This window comes from Phodopus roborovskii, unplaced genomic scaffold, assembly GCF_943737965.1.
Source record: "Phodopus roborovskii unplaced genomic scaffold, PHOROB, whole genome shotgun sequence".
NCBI classification, from domain to species: domain Eukaryota; kingdom Metazoa; phylum Chordata; class Mammalia; order Rodentia; family Cricetidae; genus Phodopus; species Phodopus roborovskii.
Window position 1 is genome coordinate 5,240,163 of NW_026126412.1, and position 27,195 is coordinate 5,267,357.

General features: G+C 38.5%; 1 pseudogene; it reads right to left on the reverse strand.

Moving 5' to 3' along the window:
* Positions 1-6,385: 6,385 nt before the first annotated feature.
* Positions 6,386-7,713, reverse strand: LOC127220935 (keratin, type I cytoskeletal 18-like; annotated as a pseudogene).
* Positions 7,714-27,195: the final 19,482 nt, after the last annotated feature.

The following is a 27,195-nucleotide window of genomic DNA, read 5'->3' on the forward strand; positions in this document are numbered from 1 at the left end:
TTTTTTTAATTTGGCATAATTATTTAAATGTTTTATTTCTCCTAATAGAAAAACCTATCTCATTGTAAAAATGTGCGAATTTACTCAACTCATTTCTCCCATGTTATATATTCATGTTAAAGCATTTTCTTCAAATGTGTTATTTTAACACTTTATTTATATAATATGTGTTCTAAAGGTTCTTTGTTGTAAGTGAACTGTGTCTTCTAAATTTTTATGATTTATTTTAAAAAGCACTTTAAATACTTCCTTAGGATTTATTTTGGTGCATGGTGTAAGGAAAATACTGTTTTCTATTTTGTGAAGAAATTTCTCTTTAAAGTCATCATTTTAGGAAGCTAATCACAAATTCTGATACCCAGAACTTTTATCTGAATTCGTCTCCAATGCCAACAGAAACTTACAGAGCAGCATAAACATGCCACGCTGGGATTCATAACTGGCCTTTGATTTTGATCAGAAGTGGAAAGAGTCAGCTTGATCACTTGGCTGACTTTGCTTTGATTGGCTTTTTGCACTCTCCCAAAATAGAATCTGACCTCAATTGGCGAAGATGCACCATCTCTGAGAATATTTCAAAGGGTCTGTCCCAAAAATATCTGAAAATTCCCAAAAGAGGACTTCTAAAAATACTGTGAACATTGGGACAAGACTCTCATCTCCTAAGTGACTGTTGACACTGGCACTTCTCACACTGTTGTATTCATTCTGCTTAATTGTTTATGCTTGTTTTCATTGTTTAATAATTGTGCACTTCTCATTTTTCTAACAATAACTTTCCAAGGTACAAATCTTATGTATTCAACGTTTCTTGTTTGATTCCAAGATGTTATTATAATTTAGGTGAAAAATGAAAATGAAAAGAAAGTGAATATATATCAAAGAGTGGTATGCATGCATCTGTGTGTGCATAATTTAACTAGATTAATTCTTGGAGATATCTCACAGGCAGAGATTGAAGTTATGGTTGAGATTTTACTCATATGTGTCTTCTTTCTGATATAGTAAGAAGAAAAGCAAACTTAAAACAGATAGTACACAATGACATTTTCATGTATATCCATATTGTAATAACATTCAGGGGAAATAATAACATGGCAACTTCTCTTAGACATTTAAAGAAAAAAAATCAATTGTATTCATAGCTGACTAATTAGTGAGCCCAAATTATTCTTAGTCTCTTAAGTTTTTTTATTATTATTTTTTTTTTTGGTAAATATAAATGCCATTTAGTGAATTCTATACTCTGAGGCTAAAAGGTTTTCCTTTTCTAAGCAGCAAAGTGTTTGGGTTTGCTGCCCTCAAATTGGAATATCCTCAAAGCATTAGGCATCAATTTAACAAGACTCAGTGTGGTTGATGTTTCTGCTTTTTCTTCTTATAAACAGCTATGATTAGAAAGTGAAAAAGTTGGTTATGTTTTGGTCTGAAAGGAAAAACAGCTCAAAGATTACCAATATTTCACCTTTCAGGTCCTCGAGTTTCTGACCTAGAAGTTAATTCTTATCTAAAAGCTCAAGGAAATCTTGGTCTTTGAGCCAATTTCTCCCTGACCAAGAAAGTTTCAAGATCTCAAGAGAGCTTATCCTGGATTCCCATTTCTTCTCCCTCCCCCTGCTATAATCTGTCTTTGACAGGTCTGTGTACATATGAATGGATGTTATAATGACTGGTCCTAATTCAAGCCCTTTTCATTTTACAACTTTCTTCAATGACCACTTTACAGCTACAGCTTAAGACTAATAGTGCACACTCAGTTATGTGCACTGCTTAGTGTATATTTTTTTTATTTTATTTCAATTTGGCATAAATAGATGTGTCTCAGAAGAAGGGATCTCAGCTGAGGTATCACCTCCATTACACTGATCTGTGGACCCGACCGGTGTTATCGTGATTGCTAATTGATGTAGGTTGGCTCAGCTCACTGTGGGTAGTACCATCCATGCATGAGCATGTCTGGGCTATGTAAGATTGGCAGCTCTTTCAGCCAGGGAGAACAGGCACTCTTTTCTGTATCTGCTTCACTTTTTTAAAATTATTATTATTTACTTTTTATTTTACATATCGATCGCAGTTCTCCGACCCTGCTCCCATCTCACCCTCCCTTCCCACTCCACAGAGTATGATGTCTTTCAGGAGGGATCAACACAATCTTTCAAGTCATTTGGGGTAGGAATTAGGCCCTCCCTCCTGCCTCTAGGTTATGTTGAGGGAGTATCCCTCCATTGGGATTGTGCTCCCAAAGTCCTTTTGTGAACCAAGGATACATCCTGGTCCCATTGTCAGAGGTCCCTTCAACTGCGGAGGCCTTCTAACTGAGACCCATGTTCGGGGGTCTGAGTCAGTTCAATGCTGGTTTCACAGCTATCAGTCTGGGGGTCCATGAGCTCCCCCTTGTTCAGGTCAGCTGTCTCTGTGGATTTCTGTAGCCTGGTCTTGCCCCCATTTCTTCTCACTCTTCCCTCTCTGCTTCACGTTTTTCCTTGAACACTTAATTTGACTTACCTCTATGGTGAACTGTAAAGTGGAGGCTGAAACATGCCTTTTCCTTTTTGCTGCTTTATGTCATAGTTTTTGTCTTAACAAAAGGAAGCAAACTAGAACATTATTTATCACATATTGAGATGTTTTGGAAAGATACTATACAGGCATAATAATAGGTTCAAAGTCATTTGGGGGTGGGAGTGGGATTTGCTGACATCTGTAGTCTATAAATGTTGTCTTAGTAGTAGCTACTCTGGACAAATAGACATTTCCCTGAGATAGCCTACCTAGTCTAGGGTATTTCCTGCTTTCTAGGAAATGTTTTACTGGAGGAATGCATCAGAGAGTTCTCTTAAGGTACCACCTCTGCCCTCTTTTGTTTGTGATTCATGCAGCCCTCATTCTTGAAACAGCAGTTAGAATCCATAGCATGCTCCTGAAGGATGAAGCCTTGCAGGGCTCTCATGATGAAGGATGAGAGTCCAATGCTTCTTTGAATGACTTGTTTTTGGAGGTCTTTCTCAAGCCATTCTTTCTAGGTAATTAAAGTACTGTTTTGAGGAATAGTTCCCTGTTTCTTCTAAACATATGTAAAATTAGCTTGAAAGAAGTCAAACAGGTTTACCTTTATTGTAACCCCAAAGACCATGCTCTCCTTTTCAGAAATGCCTGGGGCTTCCTTAAAGAGATATAGATGTTCATTCCATTGCATTGAAAATAGGTCCAAAGTAAGGGGTGCAGCCTAAGTTTAAATATTTACAGCAAGTTTTTCACTAACTTGTCATCATTTTATGAGTAAGTTGATATCTATAAATGATCACTATATTTGATTTCTTGCTACTTTGATCAGCAAATTGGAGGCATTGAAAAGAACACAGAGAATCAATGTTTCTATGTGTATGGGTGATGCAACATTTGAGATGGGGAAGGAGGGATAAATAGTGAACACCCAGAAGACAAAAACTTCTACTGGTTCATTTACTTTATCACTGGTAAACCGAGTGTGTGAGAACTATGTAATTCTGCTCCCAGGACACAAGTTTCAGAGAGAGTAAATAGGTAATAAATCAGTAATGAAATTGTGTTTGAAGAACAGATTATCATACTACACATTCAATCTCTCTGTTTGGGAAACAGTATTTATTAGTGCATTTTTTCTTTTTTTAAGCGTTATTTCTTTTGTTGAAGACCTTGTAAAATAACACAATTTTAAAATATATAATATTTTAATTATGTGAGGATTTTATATATATATATATATATATATATATATATACACAAAATGTAGTTTAATCACATATTCTCCACCTATCCCTTTAAATCTCCCATATCTATCTCCCCCTTTAAACCACCTTCAAAATCCATGTCCTTTAAACAATCCAATGAGTACAATTTGTACTGTTCATTTACTGTTCTGTGAGCCTTCACATATCCAGAAGACACTCTTCCAGCCCAGTCCCCTCATACCCCTTGGTCTTATATCCTTTTCATGTCTTTTTCAGATTTGTGGGGAGAGGCATGATGCCAGTGTTCCATTTGTGGCTGACCTCTCTATAGATGTTTGTTTTCTGCACTTTCACTGGTTGTGAATTTCTGCGCTGTCTTCTGGGTCAGATAAAAGATTAAAATCATGTTGGGAATGGTGGTTGGTTATAGTTAGGGAAACAAAGAGGGCAGGAATATTTGATCACTGCAGATGGACCATGGTTAATACCTTTAATTTGCACGTTGAAGCTTAATTGTGAGCAACTTTCTGTATTGTGTGATTTCCAAGCTCTGATACACTCTGCCTGAGAATCTTACAGTTGCTTTTCCAACATTAAGGCCACACACCACCGTTTCTTCTCTTTTTACTTGATCTTCTTCCCATATTAGGAAACTTTTATGACATTATAAACAATAGTGTCTAAGACTTTCTGGGCAAAGTTTTGTGTGAAGAAGCTACTTGTAGCACAGTATGCAAACTTTGCAGTAGACTTAAAATGTCAGGGATAGAAAGTTCACTAAGGACATCCCAGAATTATTTTTTTATGTTATTTTTAATTTAAATGTGAAACAAGATTGTTTTACATGCAATCCCAGTGTCCATCCCCTCCCAACCCCCAGTCCATCCCCTTTTTGCTCTCCAGTGAGGGTGAGGCCTTCCATGGGGAGTATTCAAAGCCTGTCCTATCATCTGGATAGGGCTTAGGCCCTCTCTCATGTGTTTAGGCCGAGAGAGTATCCCTCTATGTGGAATGGGCTCCCAAAGTCCATTCATATACTAGGGATAAATACTGATCCACTTACCAGAGGCCTTGCAGACTGCCCAGTCCTCCTAACTAACACCCACATTCAGGTAATCTGGGTCAGTCCTATGCTGGTTTCCCAGCTATCAGACTGGGGTCCATGAGCTCCCTCTTGTTCAGGTCTGTAGTTTCTGTGGGTTTCTCCAGCCTGGTCTTGACCTCTTTGCTCATCACTCTTCACTGTTTGCAACTGAATTCCAGGAGTTCAGTTTAGTGTTTAGCTGTGGGTGTTTGCTTCTGCTTTTATTAGCTATTGGATGAAGGCTCTAGGATGACATATGACATAGTCATCAATCTCATTATCGGGGAAGGGCATTTAAGGTAGCCTCTCCACTATTGCTTAGATTCTTAGTTGCATCCCAGAATTCTTGGTCATATAATTTGGTGCAATAAATGATCTTAAAATTTTTCATAGTTACAGTGAGACAGAAGTGTAACACCACATTTTATGATATTTTATTGTATTTCTTTGGTTCATATAGTTGTATTGTCAGGACTTTTTGATTCAGAGCATTTTGTAATAGTAGAAGAATGATGTAAATTACTTTCTATGCTGTAACTTTTATGAGATAACTTGGTTTCAGCTGATAAAAATGTCTAGTACGTAGGAGGCAATGAAGCTCATTGGCGCAAAATCTGTATGTGTGTGGCCCAGCAAAAACAAACACATCAAAAATACTTAGTAAATGAAGTAAAACTACTTGGTATGCAGATGCTGTTCAAGGCAGCTAAGACCAAAGAGATGGCTAAGTGGGTAAATTCTGCTCTGCCAAGCCTAACAATGTGACTTTCATCACTGGAAACTGCATGACTTAAGGAGAGCGCCAACTGTCAATACCAAGTACAAATGATTATAGTTCAATGTCTGCTGCAAACCTCATTTGCAGGTTTCTCTTCTTGAAGGATTATCATTCTCCATGAATAAACAAGCAGAACCTTTTGTTTTGAAGCCAGAAGGATTTCTGATACAATGCTCATGGATAGCAACATTTTCTTCCCAACATGTCATACTCTCAGAAGTTCAGGTAATACCAGAGTTATGACAGGCAATACATGCTTATTTTGTTAATTTTTAAAACAAGTTATTATATAAACATTTTAAATGCAAATAACTGGTAGTATATAAGGTACCATAATCTGCTTCATGGAAGATTATAAATAAGAATTAGGGTTGGAACTGGAGAAATGATAGTTGTGTACTACTTTTTCGTTTGAGCACTATTCAGTTCCCAGAACCTACATCATATGTCTCAAAACTGACCAGCACTCACATGAGTCACAACTGCAAGTAACTCCAGAAATAAGGATCCACCAACCTCTCCTGGACTCTTCATGCATCATGCGTACATATTAATACACACACACACACACACACACACACACACACACACACACCTGCACTTAAAATCATTTTTAAATTTAGTGTTTCTTGTTTATGCCAATAGAAGTAAAACTAATATTTAATAACAATTAATTAAAGGTCCTTATACATTGTGATGTGGTTAAGTCCACACAAGCCTGCCTTACATTGAAAATACTGTAAATGGAGGTGTTTATTCCGACTTGTGCACATGAACATCACTAGATCACCAGTTCTTTTATTTTTTTTCCAGTGACCTCTCAACTTTTATTGGTTCCTTAGTCCCCAGGATAGCCTCCTTCTCAGCCTCAGTGTCTCAGAACTCTCGTGTTGTTGGTCTCGGACACCACTTTCCCATCCACAATTTTGCGGGAGGTTGTCCTCTGGACAGTTTGCATGGAGTTACTCGAGTAGGGCATCGCTGAAACTGAAGTCTTCCCCATCTTCTAGCAAGCGGCGGTAGGTGGCAATCTCAGCCTCAAGTATAACCTTGATGTTCAGCAGGGCTTCATATTCCTGGGTCTGGCGTTGCCCCTCAGCCCGGGGTTTGTGCCTGATCTGACTCCAGGTGCAGAAGGACCCCATTGAGCTGCTCCATCTGTGTGCTGTATCGGGCCTCCACAACCCTAAGGCTGTTCTCCAAGCTGCTTTTCTGATTTTTCATGACATCCAGGTCGATCTCCAAGGCCTGGAAGGTGCCTCTCAGGCCTGTGAGTGTGGTCTTAGCATCTCTGATTTCATCAGATTGGGTGGTGACTACTGTGGTGCTCTCTTCAATCTTCTGGGACCAGTACTTGTCCAGTTCCTCACGGTTCTTCTGAGCCAGTTCCTCATACTGGGCCCGGATGTCAGTCATGATTTTGCTGAGGTCCTGAGATTTGGGGGCATCCACTTCCACGGTCAATCCAGAGCTGGCAATCTGGGCTTCCAGTCCTTTCACTTCCTCCTCTTGATTCTTCTTCATGAATAGCAGTTCCTCCTCGAGGACTTCGATTTCTGTCTCGAGCTGCAGCCTTGTGATGTTGGTGTCATCTACCACCTTTCTTAGTCTATGGATGTCGCTCTCTACAGACTGGTGCAAGGCCAGTTCTGTCTCATACTTGACCCTGAAGTCATCAGCTAGTCAAGCATTGTCGATCTATAACACGATGCAGGCATTATCCATGGAATTCGCAAAGATCTGAGCCCTCAGGTCCTCGATGGTCTTGAAAAAGTGGCTGCAGTCTCTGACATCCTGGGACTCCTTCTTTCTAGATGTTCCCAGATTTTGCTCTCCAGTCTCCTGTTTTCAGTCTCCAGACTCTTCATCCTGTCCAGGTAGCTGGCCAGGCGGTTGTTCAGATCCTGCATGGTCTCCTTATCGGTCTGGATACCACCCATTCCAACCAGGCCTGCAGACCCTACCGAGCCACCCCAGACATTTGTGGAGCGGGACACAGAGATCCGGGAACCAGAGCCCCCAGCAGCTGCTTAGACACTGGTCGCGCTGCTGGCAGGCCGGACCTGGTGGCTGGGCATCCGCACAGAGCCCAGGGGTTGGTAGTTGGTGGAATAGGTGGTGGAGCGGGTGGTGAAGCTCATGTTGTCTGGAAATGAGAGCTAAGCTAGACACCGGGACAGGAGTTCTGACGGTCGTCGATCACTAGTTCTTTATCATATTAATTACCTACTGACTCAGAAATCTGTTGCTTTCCCACACTGAGAAAGAGCTGAACACATCACTACAACAGGAAAAATATTCAACAATCATAATTATGATATATACTACTTTCCAAAGCAAAATTTCTTTAAAAAATATTAAACCATTATATGTGAAGCTATTCATTATAAGTTTAATGTGAAAAACAGGGGAAGAGATATTGTAAGAGGTTACAAGACTGTTCCTTCTACCATGATAACCACAGCAACCAACACAGTGTTTAAGATTTGAGTAACTTGGGGTTATCTAGAAACAGAACAGATTTGTCAGGAAACCCAGGAAGTGTTCTGTGTGTTTTTGTATCTGCATTCCTTTTGCTCACTTACCAGAGAGGACAGGTGCTTTATTTATTATGTGAGTCGTAACTGTAACACTGTGTCTTCATGCCTTGATTATGTTATTCTAGCTTGTTTAGTAGGTATGTGTGAGTAAATTGCTTGCCCTGTTTTTTATGAGTGAGGATGAGACTATAGAGAAGTCATAGCCACTGCAGGTAAGTCACAGACGTGAGTAGTTCAGATGATACTGATATTGAAGATTTGGCAAACAATTTCAAACTAAAGAAAAACCCATACGTCACAAGATGGGTCACACCCACAGATGTAGTGAGGTAGTCCTTCTGTAGCACTGACCACGCCCATTGGGGGGTGGAGCGATGGGCGGAGGTGACCGGAGGAAGGAGGTCGGAGGGGGCCAGGAAGGCGCTCTCTTTCTGGCGTGACTCGGACAGGAGAGGATCGGGTTGAATTTCCTGGTGTTCATCTGTCTAGGTTGTAAGTCATTTCTCCCTGAATAAACATCTATTCGGCCTATTTGTTTATCCTGACCCTTATTTACCGCAATATCTGGTGTCAGAAGCGGAATTTACCTGGGTTTTGCCCCCAGGCGGCAGAAGCCGCCCCCCCCCCCCCCCCCTTCCCCAACGGGCAGGGTTTAACCAGGTGGACTCACCACAGCCTTGGGACATTTGCCTCTTCCTTACTGCAAAGGAGATCTTTGCCGCTAAAGCAGACCTGAGAAGGCACTTACCGCTTAACATTTTTTGCCCATTTCCGCACGGGACTTTGCATTCGCGCAGAGCCTCTCGGCAGCACCCGCCCGGCGGCACCCGCCTGGCGGCACCCACCCGGCGGCACCCGCCCGGCGGCACCTGCCCGGCTTGCACGCGTTTCGTCTTGTGTTACAAGTAACTCCAAAAGTCCCCTTTTAACAAAATTCTGCTTGCCATAGTTTGTTAAGAACTTTTTACAGGAACCGGGATCAGACGAGCCTGGGCGGCTAGGCGCTATTTGATGACACACCTCCAGGCGTAGCTACCACAAGCGGAGATATACAACTAAAAGCATCAAAGTTCCAGGACAGCAGAATTACACCTAAGGTAATTGTAACATCTTTTGCAATTTAAGCTGATATAAAATCTGAGATAAATTGTTCTATAACTATGGCAGATAATTTTACTATGCAGAACTTTAGGAATTATTTTACTTCATATGTAGAAGGGATTTTAGCAGAAGAAACTTATGACTGGACCAATATATACTTTTATTTTGTAATAGCAATGGGTTTCATCATTAACATGATATTCTTAAAGAAATGGTTTGAGATTACAGCAAACAATAAGGAACTTGTACAAACTATGGGAGACTTAGTAACAAAGATTCGAAACATTGAAAATGATAGAATTCAAAGCATAGAGACAAGGATTCAAAACATTGAAAATGATGGAATTCAAAGCATAGAGACTAAGATTCGAAACATTGAAAATGATAGAATTCAAAGCATAGAAAATATAGAAAGAAAGATTCAGAATATTGAAGATGGCGTTGGCGAGCTGAAAGATATAATTTGTTTAATGTCAGATACTTCAATAACCAGAACAGAAACAATGCAATGCATTAACAAACTAGCAGAAACAGCCCACTCCTGGTCGGAGGAAGCTACTAATAAGTTTAAAAAACTGGAACATCAGATAGAAAGACTAGATGACAGAATCTCTTCCATGTCTGAGGATAATGACAAGCTAGCAGATAGAACATTGTTTCTGGAAGGCAGTTTACACGCCATTCAGATAATATCTAAGGATGATAAGATTAAAAACATGGAATCATTTGTAGTTGGAGAAAGTAAGAAACTGACTGATACAATGAAGTCTCTAGAAAGTTATTTGATTCAAGAAGTTCAGACACTCAAAGAAACAATGGTGAATAGATTTCAGGCTTTAGAAGACCTTCAGTCTGATACATCAGAAGAAGAACTACAGGTAATAGGGCATGAAAAAGATTTAAAATTTTCCACACCATTTAGGGTCAGGGGAGCTTTCCCTGTATCTATTCATGAAAAGCCAGCAACGAAGAAACATCCAAAAGGTGTCGTTGCATATCAGTGGGAACCAATACGTATGAAAGATTTAAAAGGTATAAAGGAAGCAGTAGTCTCTTATGGCATGCATTCACCTTATGTGAAGCAATTAGTAGAATCATGGGCATGGAATAACAAGGTAACCCCTAAGGATTGGGATCAATTAATATCAGCTGTCCTTGAAAGCGCCTCTCAAATAGAATGGAGGGCTTTATGGAGAGAGGAAGCAAAAGCTCTTGAACTTCAGGGCTTAAAGAAAGGGTATAAAGCTCCCCAAGATAAAATTCTTGGTGAGGGTCTCTATGCTGACCCAGAAACCCAAGCTGCCTATGATGAACACATCTTGTCTCTATGCAGTACAGCAGCTTTGAATGCTTGGGATAAGGTTCATGAATTAGGAGAGAGGATAGAACCTTATACCAAGATAAAGCAAGGACCTAGAGAACGTTTTAGTATCTTTTTAGAAAGATTATCTAGGGCAGTACAATTAGAGATAGCAGACATAGATGCTAGGCGAATACTCATAGAATCTTTAGCTTATACGAATGCGAATCCTCAATGCAAACAGGTGCTTTGGCCTTTAAAAATGCGATCAGCACCCTTGGATGAATGGGTCCTATATACAGGCAACATTGAGTATAATGACAATAAGACTGAAGCATGGATAGGAGAAGCCATATCTAAAGGTCAGAGAAGATATCAAGATAACAGAGTTCCTTACTATGGTGACTTAGAAGCTTGGGTAGGAGAAGCCATCCCCAAAGGTTTGAAAAGATATCATAATGTCAGATGTTATAACTGTGGTAAGATAGGACATCTAAAAAGAAATTGTAGGCAAAGCTTCCCTAGAAGTAACACCCCCAGGAATGAATCAAACAGAAGGCCTCAGCCTTCTGGGTTATGTAGAAGGTGTGGCAAAGGCAGACACTGGACAAATGAGTGTAGATCGACCAGAGACAAGCAAGGAAACCCTTTACCATCGGGAAACTCCTTGGGGGGCCTCTCGAAGGCCCCCACATCACAGGTGGTTCGAACATTCCCAGTCACAGTGGAAGACAATCTCCCACAGGACAATTAGAAAATTCTGTGCCTATTATAAAAACTCATACTGCTCTGGATGACGAACTAGTGACGGAAGTTGAATCAAACATGACAGAAGGAAATGAAAAACGTATATTTTGGCAAACTGCTATAAATAGTCATAGGCCTAGATTGATAGTTAAGATGAATAATAGACTGTTTGAGGGTCTGGTGGACACTGGAGCTGATGTAACTATCATATCTAATAAATCTTGGCCTCAAAGATGGCCCCTGCATGAGGTAAATGTTCAATTCTTAGGGATTGGAACCCTGGCTCAGGTAAAACAAAGCACGAGATGGATTGACTGTATAGGACCAGAAGGACAGAGAGGGAGGTTGAGACCATATGTGGCTGATGTAGTGATAAATTTATGGGGTCGTGATCTATTACAGCAATGGAATACACAGATTAACATTCCTCCTGTATTAGATAGGAACCATAGACGACCTCATGATTGTGGAAAGAATACTGTTAAGTACTATACAAGACAGAGACCAAATATCCAGGCAGTACAAAAACAAAATACAAATGCTGAACAAACAGAGGAACCAAAAGCCCTACCTTTAAAATGGCTAACAGAGGAACCTGTCTGGGTAGGACAATGGCCTATGACCTCTGAGAAGTTAGAAGCTTTAGAAAGCCTGGTTCAGGAACAGCTAAATGCTGGACATATTGAGGAATCAACCAGCCCTTGGAATTCTCCTGTATTTGTGATCAAAAAGAAATCTGGTAAATGGAGAATGCTTACAGACCTGAGAGCCATCAATAAAGTTATCCAGCCAATGGGCTCTCTACAGCCTGGAATGCCCTTGCCTTCTTTGATACCCAAAGAATGGCCTATTATAGTTATTGATTTAAAGGATTGCTTCTTCACTATACCTTTACAAGAACAAGACAAAGAGAAATTTGCCTTCACGGTACCTAATTATAACAATTCTCAACCGGTGAAGAGATATCAATGGAAGGTTTTGCCACAGGGAATGCTAAATAGCCCCACCCTGTGCCAATATTTCGTACAAAAGCCGTTAGAAATAATTCGTAAACAGTTTCCACAATCCATAATCTATCATTACATGGATGATATATTGTTAGCTGACTCTAAAGGAGAAATATTAGAAAAAATGTTTGAGAAAGTAAAGGAAGTTTTACCTCGCTGGGGATTACAAATTGCACCTGAAAAAATACAAAAAGGAGAGTCTATCAACTACTTAGGATATAAAATAGGTCTACAGAAAATTAGACCACAAAAAGTACAGATCAGAAGAGATCGCTACCAGACTCTTAATGATCTTCAAAAATTACTAGGAGAGATTTCTCAACTGCAAACCATAATTGGAGTAGAAGGGCATGATTTGAAAAACTTGAAAATGGCCCTAAAAGGAGATAAGGACTTGAATAGTCCACGAATACTATCAGCTGAAGCTGAGAAGGAATTAGAATGGGTAGAAAAGAGGATACTAGAAGCACATGTGGACCGTGTGGATCCAAACCTAGACTGTATTCTGGTTATATTACCATCTAGAGAATATCCTTCAGGGATTTTGATGCAGAGAGAAGATATCATATTAGAATGGATATTCCTACCACATAAACAGAATAAAAAACTGAAAACATATATAGAAAAGATCTCTGACTTGATTATAAAAGGTAAATTAAGACTTCGTCAGCTAATAGGAAGGGACCCAGCAGAAATTATAGTACCTTTAACTAATGAGGAAATTTCTTCCTTATGGAAAGATAACGAATATTGGCAGAGAGCTTGCAGTAACTTTTTGGGAACAATTAGCAACAACTATCCCAAAACTGAGAGAATCAAATTCATAAAGAAAACGATTTGGATTCTTCCACGCATTGTAAGAAAAACACCTATTTCTGGAGTTCATACATTCTACACTGATGCAAATAAATCAGGTAAGGCAGGATATAAATCAGGAAATATTAGTAAAGTGGTTCAAAGCCCTTACAATTCTGTACAAAAGGCAGAATTGTATGCCATTCTCATGGTACTTATGGATTTTAAAGAACCCCTCAATATAGTTACTGACTCTCAATATGCAGAGAGAGTCGTTTTACACATTGAGACTGCAGAATTTATTCCTGACAATACAGAATTAACTTCATTGTTTATACAGTTACAAGATACTATCAGAAAGAGGACTCATCCTATATATATAACACACATCAGATCCCATACGGGTCTGCCAGGTCCTCTAGCACAAGGCAATGATGAAATTGATCGTTTATTGATAGGAAGTGTGCTAGAAGCCTCAGAGTTTCATAAGAAACACCACGTGAACAGCAAAGGTTTAAAAAAGGATTTTTCTATCACTTGGGAACAAGCCAAGGAAATAGTAAGGAAATGTCCTACTTGCTCATTCTATAACCAAACTCCTTTACCACCAGGCAGTAACCCTAAAGGTATAAATAGGAATGAAATATGGCAAATGGATGTGTTTCATTTTGCAGAATTTGGAAAATTAAAATATGTACATCACACTATAGATACATTTTCAGGGTTTCAGTGGGCTACTGCTCTGAGCTCTGAAAAGGCTGATTCTGTTATAACGCACCTTTTAGAGGTAATGGCCATTATGGGCATACCTGCACAAATAAAAACTGACAATGCTCCAGCATATGTCTCCAGCAAATTGAAACAGTTTTTTGAGTATTACAAGATAAAGCACATAACTGGTATACCACACAATCCTACAGGACAAGCAGTGGTTGAGAGATCCAATCGTACTTTAAAAGAAATGCTCCATAAACAGGCAGGAGGAACCAAAACACCCAAACACAGATTACATAATGCTTTATTAACATTAAACTTTCTTAATGCTGATGAAAAAGGAAAAACAGCTGCAGAAAGACACTGGACAATAGAAAAAACTTCTGAACTAAATCAGCCAGTGTATTTCAAGGATGTACTGACCTCAGAATGGAAAGCAGGATATGTGTTGCGTTGGGGTAGGGGTTTTGCATTTGTATCTACAGGAGAAGAAAAACTATGGATACCATCTAAGTTAATCAAGATCCGAGTTGAACAAGAGAAGCATCTTAATGAAGAGAAATGACAAGTCATCCAACAAACTAGGTCCTATGAGGTGTGCGGAGGCCTCTCAAAGGTAGGGGAAGTGTTCTGTTCTTGTTTTTACAGGAAAACAGAGAAAACCTATCATCAAACAGCCAAAAGACACTGAACATGTAGGTGCCTACAGAAGAGAAGACAGCTCTTCAGAAACAATCACTTAAGGAAGCAGAATCTGATATATGGTAAAAAAAAAAAAAAAAAAAAATTTAATTGTAGTAAACTATTTCTATATAGAAATCTATTTCTCTCTATTATCTAGTATTCCTGAAGTCCCAAATTTTGTAAACCAATGCTGGCTTTGGAGTTGGATTTGGCTTTCCTTCTCTAAATTCAAGCATGTTGTTAAGATTAAATTCATGGTTTCTGCCTTAAATCAAGAAGCCAATTGGTGTAAGGCAGAAGAAACAAAATCTGGGGACTCATATCTTATGCAATTTTCTCTCTGAAATCCTAATTTTCTCACATACTTTTAATGCTTATTGTTGTCTTTCCCTAATGCATACCTTAAAACTTGAAAATTTTACTTTAATATTGATGTGTAACTTTTCCACAAGGAATAATAACGATTCCTAACAGCAGTCTTTGAACTTTCCGGAAAGAAGATGGGGCCCCACATCATCATTTCCACTTGACTCAACCTGATGCATCGGAACTACAAACATCACCCTAAAACCGGTTTGAGACTGTTTTGCTCGAGACAACTCATGACTAGCTAGCTGTAATGGTGCACCTTTTTATTACACCCTGGCCAGTTTCAAATAGAACTACAGTCAAGAATTTTCTGCCACACAGTGACTAACTACATATGTCACAGCCAGTTCTGTTGAGAAATTTGGTTGCTAAAAATTTTCTTCCTACAGGATCCATTGGAGCAATCATCGTCCCATTTCAGCAGGAAGTAATCTTAATATGACTACGCCCCCTTTCCCTACCCTTGGAAATTTGGGATAATAGTCATCGTCTTTGGGTTGGTTTTAGTTATTTGGGATTGGGTGATGCTTACACTCGGGTTTATCTTTTAGACAGGAATAGGGAATGGTGGGTAAAGGTATGGTTTAGATGGGATATAAGTAGATTAGCCTATTTCCTTGAGAATTTGAGTTTGAATGAGATAGTATTTTACAGCTTACATTGTTATGCATTCCTATGTGGTAAGCTATGTAAAATTAAGTTTATATTTTGTTATATTGTGTTAAATGTTTCCACTTATAATATTTATGCACATTATTTTTTACCATATTCTATGTATGTATACTTTTCTTGTGTTCAAGACATTTTGTATATTGATACAATTTGGGATATTTATCTTGCTGCCCTTTATAGTTCTACCTCTTGTCTTGACACTTATACTCTACCTCTATTTTAGGGATTTACATGTAGGTATATGTAAATAGTTATATTGTTTAAGTATTTGTTCCTGCTTTACTCAGGAAAGTTTTAATCAGTCTTTTTAGCTAAGTTCCCGAGTATTATAGATTATCTTCACTCACATTTCCTGTACCTATGAGATTAGTCAGATATAGATGCTTAATCTTCAATCCTTCATAGACATGCAGAACATGGCATTTAAATGTTTTAATATTAGTACTCCTTTGACATGAGACACTGTTGCTCCTGACAGCACCGTGCATTTTCCCGAAAATATGTTGGACACTGTTGTTGCTCCTGCTGGAGTTCAATCTCGCCTCAGCTAATGGCCTGTTGGGCATAGAATTGCCCCCACCTTGACCACTGATTTGGACATGCAGTCCTATGTGCTTGCAGGAGACAAATATAGAAGACTGCTTGACCTTGCCAAGTCAGGGTAAGACAGCCATTCTATTTCCCTGCTGTTGTTGTGGTCTGTCAAGTTCTCTTGGCCTTAGCCAAATCTGGGTGTACCAACGTCGCTGTGAGACCTAGGGTGACTGTTCAGGTGGCTTGCTGTTTCTGTCCTTGCTGCACCGTTTTGGAAGTTGTCCATCCGCATTTCCTGTCTACTCTAGTATTGTTATTTTCCTTCTCAGGTCTTGATGAGGTTGAAGATTAAACTATCACAACTATTATTCTCTCTTCCTAGTTAGATATATTAGGTACTAGACTTACGTTTTCCAGCTTAGGACAACTCTATTGTAAACTCCATTATGCCCTCACCCTAGGACTAGATATGTAGGTCATTCTGTTCTCGATTTTCCTTTTCTTAGAGCACACTTGTTATTCACTGTTTTGTATATAGTTTTGTATTAAGCCTAAATCTTTTCTTTAGACTAAAAGGGGAATTGTAGTGAGGTAGTCCTTCTGTAGCACTGACCACACCCATTGGGGGGTGGAGCGATGGGCGGAGGTGACCGGAGGAAGGAGGTCGGAGGGGGCCAGGAAGGCGCTCTCTTTCTGGCGTGACTCGGACAGGAGAGGATCGGGTTGAATTTCCTGGTGTTCATCTGTCTAGGTTGTAAGTCATTTCTCCCTGAATAAACATCTATTCGGCCTATTTGTTTATCCTGACCCTTATTTACCGCAATACACAGAGGTTCTATAGAATTCTGCACTCATGCTATCTGGTTGTCCTCATTCTCCCTGCAAATATGCTACTTACCACTCTTGATTTCAAAAGCCTCTTATAATTTAATGATATCTGAATCTATATTTTCAATATAAACCACTCTCCTGAACTCCCAATCCAAATAACAAACTTTGAGTCTACCACACATGCATGCCTCTTAGACATTTAAATGTTAAGTTCAGAACTGATTTCAATTTCAAACCCAATTATATTCCCTCCAAATTTTGTATCTCTTCTAGTATTCCTTTTTTTAGACATAACTGGTTTTTAACTTATAGTAAATGGTTATGGAGTGTTGGGAATCAGTCTTATTGGAGTCAAAACTATGAGAGCACAGAAATTGCATTTTTTTTTTTTTTTTGGTGTGAGAGACTTAGAATTAACACTTGCTGCAGTAACACATATTAATAAAGTGTATCATCCCATATAGACTGTGAACAATGCATTATTTTAGGTTTTAAATGGTGCACCATTGATATAAAACTTAGCACATGGGTGGCTGTTATTATTTGACTCTGAAATCACCTCTGTAGCTACATGCTTTGATGACTTGTTCAGTAATGCAAGGATATTCACAAATGGGATTTTGGGGAACATACATGGATCAATCCTAATCCATGGTTAATTCACTGATCGTTTCATACATTGATGAGCTCATGGAAGGTATTGCGAAGTGATGGAAATGTAGTAAGTGAGAACTAGTTGCAAGTTCTTTTCCCCTTCCTCATTTCGTTCTTTTCTACCACTGGCTCCTGCTGTCTTGTAATTCTATCTCCCTCTGGTCCACAGTGTTGGAACCAGCCTGTCATGTACTGATATCTCTGAAGCCACATGCCAAAAATAAACATTTACTCAAACAACAAAAAGCTATCCACCACCAAAATTATAAATTCTACTTCTCATGATAGCCTTGGTTTATTCCTGTTTGCCCAGAATTCTGTAAAACATTCTCTGCCATGTTTTCTTTTTAATGAAGTATTACCGGTAGATAAATTACTCTTGGGTAAATTTAATTTGTTGTTCTCTCTTTCTACTTGTATGGTAAAAGGACCGAAGCAAAGTATCCTGTTCCTGGTTTGACCCCAAGCTTGGACACTTGAAAATCCCTGCCCCCATGACTCAGCATCAAGGGCCAAGAAATACTTTTGGCCTGCCTCACTGTCCTATTCCGCTAGCTCACCACACTCACCCCAAAACCTTATGAAAGCTCTCTGTTCTTCCATTCCTCTGCTGTGTGTCTTCCTGCTTAGAGGTAGTTGTCCTTCTCTTCTCCACAATAAATCTCTTGTATGAGGCTTGTTGCACTGTGTGACTTTGTGGTATGCCTTGGGTTCTGTCTACCAAGATGCCTTTGAATTGGAAAAAAACCTGCACTTCTACCATGAGGTCATGTATCAATATATGGGATTCATATAAAGAGAACATTTTTTCTGACAAAGGGTAAAATGAGGACTATGAAAAGCAATGCAGGCCATTCTTTATTTCTGACTTTTTTTCCCAAGACAAATCATGGTAAAAAGAATTTTTCTAAGAAAGCTGTAAAACAAAGGTAACCATGGAATTGATATTGAATAATACATCATTCACAGCTTTCCCCACATAATTTGGTATACAAATCATAGCACACACATCTTTAATCCCAGCACTTGCCAGGTAGAGGCAGGTGAATCTCTGTGAGTTTGAGGCCAGCCTGTTCTACTCAGTAAGTTCTCGGACAGCCTCCAAAGCTACAGAGAAACCCTGTTTGAGAAAACCAAAGCTAACAAACAAACAAAAAAATCAGACAAATCAAATAAGTGATGGGCTTGTAAATAATTCAGTTTTTGAAATTCATTTCCCATGAATGCATTGTGTTCTGATAAAAGGAAACTTGTTACAGAAAAAAATTCAAGCTTTTATAATTTACTATTATTTTTAATACCTTCTTTTGCTCTTAAGTTGTTTTGAGTTATATATGACCGGTTGTGTGGTTTTTCTGAATCTGTAGGGAATAGAGAAAGCCCTGAGTGATTGCAAAAGGTGAAGATGAAGTCTTGAGTGGATGTGTGCAGTTTACATGAGCAAAGCCATACTAAGAACCTCAATCACTCAGACCAATACTAATAGCAAAGCCTTCCTAGAGTAAGGCTCGGGGTAAAGGATACCTTTCCTTTGCCTCTGCGTGAAATTTTACTAACAATTGTCCAGTGTATGCAGAATATTTCAACCACAGTTTCATCTTCCCAGTGTTCACCTTTTGAGATTGCTGCCCCCACTGAGACCTTCTACTCACATTGACTAACCTGATTCCTTGTTCAGGTGTATGCAATAAACCCACCTCCTTGATTCAGACACATAAAATGAATGTACTTGACACCTGAATTGCTATTGGTCTGGTGATATATGATTTGTAATTTATGAAAGTTTGCCTGAGGTTTCAGTTTACAAAGCTAGCCACAAGCTGTAGAACCAGACAGTGGTGATACACACCTTCAATTTCAGCAGACATGCTATTTAGTCATAGAAGCAGGTGGTGGTTGTACACAGCTTTAATCACAGGACTCAAGATACAGAGGTATATTGATCTCTGTTTGTTCAAAGCCAGCCTGGGATACATGAAATTGACTCAGTCTAAAAGAGAAACAGTTCACATGAAGGTGATCTCAGCATTTGGGATCACATGCCTTTAACCCCAGTACTTGAGGTATATGAAATAAAAGCATATATTCAATCTGGGACATTTTGGAACTCCAGCCACATAGCCTGGGTAGAGGAACATCTACTGGCTTGCCTACTTCACTTGTCTGACCATCAGCTTGAAACCCAATATATACCTCTGGGTTTTTATTTTTTGTGTTACAAGTTGGTGTATTTCCATCAGAGCACATTGTGCATCTGATTTTAGATTTTCTATACATGTGCATCTGTATGTTTGTCTGTTCTTCATTTCTTCATCACCCCAGTCAAGAAAATGGGTGCCGGATAGCCACACGGAAGGCATCACAGCTTTGATAGGGTCAATAAGAATGTCCCCCATAGGATATGTATTTGAGTGTTTGGTTCCCAGTTGGAGGACAGTTTAAGAAGGATTAGGAGGCTCAATGGGAGTTGTAAGTTTGTAGGATTCAAATAAACCTGACTTCTCTCTCTTTGCCTGCTTACTGCAAATCAGATTGTAAACTCTTAGCTACTGCTCTAGTCTGGACTAATTCTCTGTTAAATGATTTTTTTTTTTGTAAGTTGTTTTGGTCATGATGTCTTTTCACAACAATAAGAAAGTAACCAGAACAATTGTCTCTCTGTCACTGGATGCCATTTGAGATTCTTGGTATTCAAATTTCTTTAGTATGACTATAGAGAGCTGATTTATGATCTTATCTAATCAAATACTTAAGTATTTCTCTCTAAAAGTACTTCAAAGGACTGTTTATTTTTCACAATTCTCAGCATTGAATCCTTTAATTCCTGTTCCACATTGATGGCAAAGTGATAATTACTTTACCATTTTTGAAAAGTTCCATTTTCTGCTGAAAGATATTCAAACTTCCTCTCTTAGATTTCTACCTAGGCTGTGTAGATTTGTTTCTTACCTCCTCCTGCCATTTAATCTCCTCTCTCCTTCTAACTATGCATCAAGATATGTTATACCAATATTTTCAAAATTAGGACAAAAGCCAGATTAAATTTCTTAGCCTCCATTCTATTCCCCCACTTTTCTGTGCTTGATTCTCCTAAAATAAAATGTATTCCTCCAACATCTGCTTATTTAGCCCCATTAAAATGTAAAGTTGTAAATTTTCCATCTTCCTGCTTAAACTGTGAATTTTATTTGAGGAATGGATCTGTCTTTTCTTCCAAACCACCAACAGTGCAAAGAGTCCTTCCAGGCAGGCATTGTGTATATTGAATGTAATTTCTTAAATACAAGATAAAACTGTGTGCTGAAGTGAAGCACAGGCATACTGCTGAATGTCGTGAAGAAAAGGATGAGTAATTTCCTGTTGAGAAGAAAACTTTCACATGGACTTTTTTCTTCTTAATCTATCTTGTGGTGTGCATATGATTTAGAAATACAAAGATGGAGACAGAGGCAGGCAGATTTCTTTGAGTGTGAGGCTAGTCAGGTCAATAGAACGGGATGCAGAAAGGCTCTAAAGCTACAGAGGAACCCTGTCATGAAAATAAAGAGAAAGGAAGGAAGGAAGGGATAGAGAGAGAGAAAGACAGAGACAGAGACAGACAGACGGAGAGAGAGAGAGAGAAAGAAAGAAAGGAAGAGAGAGAAAAAGATAGAAAGGAAGAAAGAAAGAAAGTCAATACAAAGTTGGGAAGAAAAAAATTCAACGTAAGAAGACCATGGTTCCTACATCATAAAAGCACATTAGCTCACAGAGAATGTCTGCAAAAAATGAGAATTTCACTGTGAACAGAACAACTGGCATCTGAGTGATAAAGTATACACCAAAATTCCCGAATGACTATAGATTTCATATCTCAGCATAATATTCTAAGGAGTTTCTTGTTATTTTTTAAAGGAGGATGATTTTTCAAAATTATAATGTAATTATAGTATTTCTCCCTTCCTGTTTCTTCCTCCTAACCCTCTTATCCTCTCATATGCCCTTACTCAGCCTACTTCAAATTCAAATTTCCTTTTTGACTAATTTTTATTGCACACACACACACACACACACACACACACACACACACACACACACACCTACACCTGTATAATTCCTTAGCTTGTATAATGTTAATTGTAGGTGTGTTTTCAGAGTTGACTGTGTGGTACTAGGCAGCTAACCAACTTACTGTTGCCGGGGAAACCACCTCTCCTATTTCCAGCTTTCTTCGGTTACCCATAGTTCTTTTTTAAGTAAGGTCAAGGCCTAATGGGCTTCCTCCCATCCATTTTGACATGCCATTAGTGCTGTCTTTGTTCAGCTGCTCATGTTTGAACTGTCATGTTGATGAGACTTCATGGGTGTAACTTCTGACCTTACTATGAGACATAATCTAACAGCAAGCTCCCTGTTCTTCTGGCTCTTAGAATTTTCCTGTCCCTTCTTCCACAATGTTCTCTGAGCCTTTGGTACAGAAGTGTTTTGTAGTTGTATTTGTTGGGATTGGGCTCCACAAATCAGTTTTTATTGTTTGTGGGTTTCTGTAGTGGTCTTTCTGATGTGAAGAGACATTCCTTTGGTGAAGAATACACCTCTCTGTGGACATAAGAACAAATATTATAGATTGTGTTGTTCGGATAATGCTAGTTCAGTAAATGTTTTTAGATTCTTCTCTAAGAACCATGAATTCACTATCACCAAATAGATAGCAGGTTCCCAGCCCCAGACATGGTCTCCCTCTTGTCAAGTGTGTCACAAATATTCAGTTAGAAAGTTATTGGTTACCATTAAGGTATGAATGCCATTACTGCACCCTTATGGTTGCTGCACCATGCTCATAGGCATCATAGTTGGGTAAGATTGACCCTTTGTTGCTTCTCTCCTTCAGAGCCCTGCTTGGTGCCTCTGGTACCATGAACACTAGTACTCATAGGAGGGTCTTTAGCTTCAGTTCCAGCCCACAGGTCTATGTGACTTATTTCTGAAATGTTTTGTATCTTCAGCAGCAGGGATTTACCTTTCATTTGAGGCTTTATTAAAATAAGGGTAGAGTATGAGCTGAAAACTTTGAAGATTGTTTGCGTAGAAGGTTAAAATATTTTACTTTGGATGCAGAGGCAGACAGTTCTCCATAACTTTGAAACCAATCTGGTCTTCAAAGCAAGTTCCATGAGAGCCATATCTATTACATGAAGAAGCTCTGTATCAAAAAAAAATCTAGGTATAAATCATGGTATAGCAAAGTTACACTGTTCTGAGTCTAACTTGTAAAGCTTTGAGACAACCAATTGCTTAGTTATTGGATATTATTTGAGTTACTGTTATTACATGACCATTAATAAAAATCAATTTATTTTGCCACCCTGGTAGCACAAGACTATAATGCTAAATACTTGGTGAACTGACACAGAATTATTGCAAATTCAAAGTTTTCTGGATTTTGTAGTAAGATTAAGGCAAGCTTGAGCAATGCACTGAACATTATACAGACTGAACAGATTATATTTAGGAATATATGTGTATATACAGATATATACACTGTATGCATGTATAACTATTATTGAAATAAAAGGCCATTAATCAGAAGGAGAGAGGGGAGGGTATATAGGAAAGTTTGGAGGGAGCAAAGGGAAGGGGAAATGTAGTTAAGTTATTATCTCAAAAAATGCAAAAAGGGATAGGAATTTTGTTTAGCATTAAGTCAATTGCTTAGCATCAATGTGGCCTTGAGTTTGATCACCAGTATAGAAATCAAATCAAGTAGTACTTTAAATTGATAATGAAATAACACAATAAGTTTAAGCCCTGGGAACATTTTAGATGTGTTTTAAGGTATACATTACAAAACAAATTGAAATCCATATGCCTATCCATCTATCAACTACCTATATTTGAACTTTGTTAAATTTCCTCATTCCTTATCCTAAAAAGAAAAGCTCTACATATATGCTTTTTAGTAAATAAATCTCTGTCAGAATATGGACATCATGCTCCTAGGTGCATTTGTTCAGAGAACAGTCCCAGCCTAGGGCATGTGCAAATCATCACTGATAGATACCAAAAATTTTGTCCTCCAAATTTTTGAACTGAAGCTTGAATTTTCTTCCTTCCTTCCTTCCTTCCTTCCTTCCTTCCTTCCTTCCTTCCATTCTTTCTTCTTTCCCTCCTTCCTTCCTTTCTTTCTTTTATTCTCTCTCTCTCTATCTCTCTTTCTCTCTCTCTCTCTCTCGTTGTTTTTGTTTTTTTTTTTTGAAACAGTGTTTCTCTGTGTAATAGCCCTTGATGTCATGCCCTGGAACTCTCTTGAACTCTCTTTGTAAATCAGGCTGGTCTTGAATTCACAGATATCTTCCTGCCTCTGCCTCCTGAGTGAAGGATTAAAGATGCATGCTGCTAATAATTGGTTGAATTTATATTTTCGTAGTTCTTAGAAATGAGATTTTTGGGTGGTAGGAAGGATTTATCAAGCCAAGACAGTAGAGTTTATAACATGTGATAGTTCCTTTGTGAGTGAAGGGAATGAGAAGGTAAGCTCTCTCCCCTCCCTCCTCCTTCCTCTCCATGTGAGGATACAACAATATATCTATGTAGTCTATAAAGAAGAAAAAAGCCCTCACAATGGAGCTGGTATCTCATAGCTTGATCTTGAACTTTATAACTCTAGAAATACATGAAAAAATTCTTGCTGCTTAAGATGTCCACTCTGTTTTATTTTCTCTTGGCAGTACAGTCTAACTAATACAAAGAGAAATGTTAGTTGAAATCACTGATGGTTTTTGATAGTTTCCAACCCACAGTGTGACAAAGTGGCTGATGACAAGAGCAGACATTGTTTGTCTCCAGGATCAGAGAGCTGGCATGCTCCCTCTTGGTATATGGGAGAAAGATGTGCTCTCTCCCAACTTTGGTGTTCTCAGCCACACTTCACACTGTTAGCCTGGCAGCCCCATCATTCCTTGGCCTCCTTCACCCCAAGATGGTCAGCTTTTCTATACAGACTCTGGCCATTTAATTTAGGGCTCTTCCTGATGTAATAGAACCCAATTCTAACTTAATTGTAACTATAAAATTATATTTCTAAATGAGACCAAATTATGAAATTCTGGATGCACATGAAATTTTGTAGAATACAGGTTAATCTATTGCTACTTGTAATTGTGTTTAAAGTTTCAGTAAACATAAAATACTTTTAAGAATTATAGCTGTGGGTTTTGTAAGGACTAAAAGATGATATTCAGATTTGTTTTCTGTCATATCCTTAACTTGTTTTTTGTCATTAAGTTTAATTCACATTTCTCTATTTTCTGTTCATTCAGAGGTATGTGGCTTAAACATGGCAAAGGACAAAGTCTCCATTAATATGACACTTTAGGGACTGCAAGGTAATAGGAAAGCTGATATACCCTTTCTTATATATTGGATGGTCTAATACAGTCATGCACTAAAATAAAAATAACACTTCTTTTTTTCCTAGCAAGTATAATTATATGAACATCACTCAAAATTGCCTAAAGATGAGGAATGTTGTCATAAATATAAAGGGCATTTATATAAGAAAGTAAAATGGTCAGTTCATCAGAAATGTATGTGTATTTAAAAAAGAGGCTCAAATCAGTGAACCATACAAGATTTGTCAGACCCCCAATAATTTGAGCTTAAATATTTGACTTACAGCAACAGATGCTCATCAATATAAAATCTTAAGATATAGACAATGCGAATAGCGCTAACAATGCCTTTTCCTCAGATATCACAGAATATTCTAGCCAACACTGCAGCATATACATTTTTTAAAAGTACATTTGAGATATCTACCAAAATAAGCAATGGAAGAGACAAAAAGGCGTCCCACTGGATAGAGGACAATAGGGGAACATGGCCCACCGAAACAGCTGTGTCAAGCTCACATGGTCTTACAAAGACTGAAGCAGCAAGCATGGGGCCTGCCTGGCTCTGTACCGGGTCCTTGCATAAATGCTGTGGGTATTAATGTTTTTGTAGGACTCCTAATGGTAATGGATGTTTCTCTGACTTCTTGCTTGCTTGCTCTTAAGACTCTTTTTCTCCTATTGGGTCACCTTGTCCAACTTTGATATGAGGGCCTTTGCCTTGTCTTATTGTACACTGTTTTGTCCTGTTTGGCTGTCATTTCCTGGAGGCTTGCTCTTTTCTGGAGAACAGAGGGTAAATGTATATGGAGGAGTGGAGAGGCATGTGTGTTTAGGAGCAAGGAAGAGGAGAAACTGGGATGTATGATATGAGAGAAAAATCTATTTAAAAATAGTTCCATTGCATTTAAAACAAACGATGTATTCATCAACCATGGCAGAATTACATTAGAGATTAGTGCAATGTTATAATACTTCTAAATGTTTTAGTTAGAGGAATATTTTATGACAACTTTAAGCATGGCAACAAACATTAAATACTTGCGGATTTCATAGAAGTAAAGGAAAATAACTCCAAAATTCAAGAAATTTAATCTCAAGAACAAATTAATTTTTTAAATTTTATTTTACATGGGATTATTTAAATTTATATTATATACTATGTTAATCAGTGGTTGCAAGACCAAGGGTCAAAAGCTGTATTCAGTGATATTATTTCTCCCACATGACCTATGTTTATTTATGTCATTATCCTGTATTCCTTTTTTATGGTTCTATTTTAAAATTCCTCAGTTTTCCTGATGCATTAGCCGAATTGCCAACATACCTGACAATGGAAAATAAACTCTTCTTCAAATACCTTAGTGACATTGTTTGCTGACCATTTTACTCAGTGCCAATGTAATTTGGGTCATCCCGAAGGCAGGACAAGCTCAGATTCTGTCAATATCTGACCTTTAAACTAGCCAGACTGCTGCAGGTTCCTGGCTGTTGAACTACCTAAATCTTTGCTGTAGTTTTTGCTATTGTTGAAATTCAAGCAGGAGGAGAGGTACCATTCCTTGTTGAAAACTTTTTGGGAAAAAGAAAAAAAAAACAAGTCTCCTACTGCAGACATCGTGTTTCAAGAATCAGACAAAATATATTTCATGGAAAATCTATTTTGAGCTCGACATTCATTTGAAAAGCTAAAACTAGCATCCGGATAAAAAAAGGAAGGGATGAAACATCAAACTGAAAATATCTTCCTATATTGTGACATTTTAGCAAATGTAAATGAAACCACCTTTAAGACTGTCACAAGTAAAGAAATCCAACTGGGGTCCTGATGACTGAAGGGATGTTAAAGAATCTCTCATCAGCAGACCATGAAGAATAAAGCAGAAGCTATCAGTGATGTGCAGATGTGATCAAGATCTGACTTCAGCACAACCCTGAATTCTGATGGAGACAAAACTGCAGATGTTTAACCTATTACAGGAACCAACTGCAAATTCTGTTTTGATTTCCTACTTTATAAGGTTTGATTTTTTACAAAGACACATGAATTGCACTTTGAAGAACTTTCCCCAGCCTCAGTCACTTTAAATACTTAAATGCTTATGACTAGATGCAGGGTTTTCTGGATAAAGTGACATGTAATTTACTCCATGGGTGTGGGCAGTGTGAAACCAGCAAAGGAAAGGCATATTTAAGCATCTTGCAGGTGGTGGTAGGAGATTTATTGTTGTGTAGTAATGGAACTCAAGATGTGAGATAAAGACCCAGGCAATGATGTAACAACAAACCTACTTTAAATCTGCTT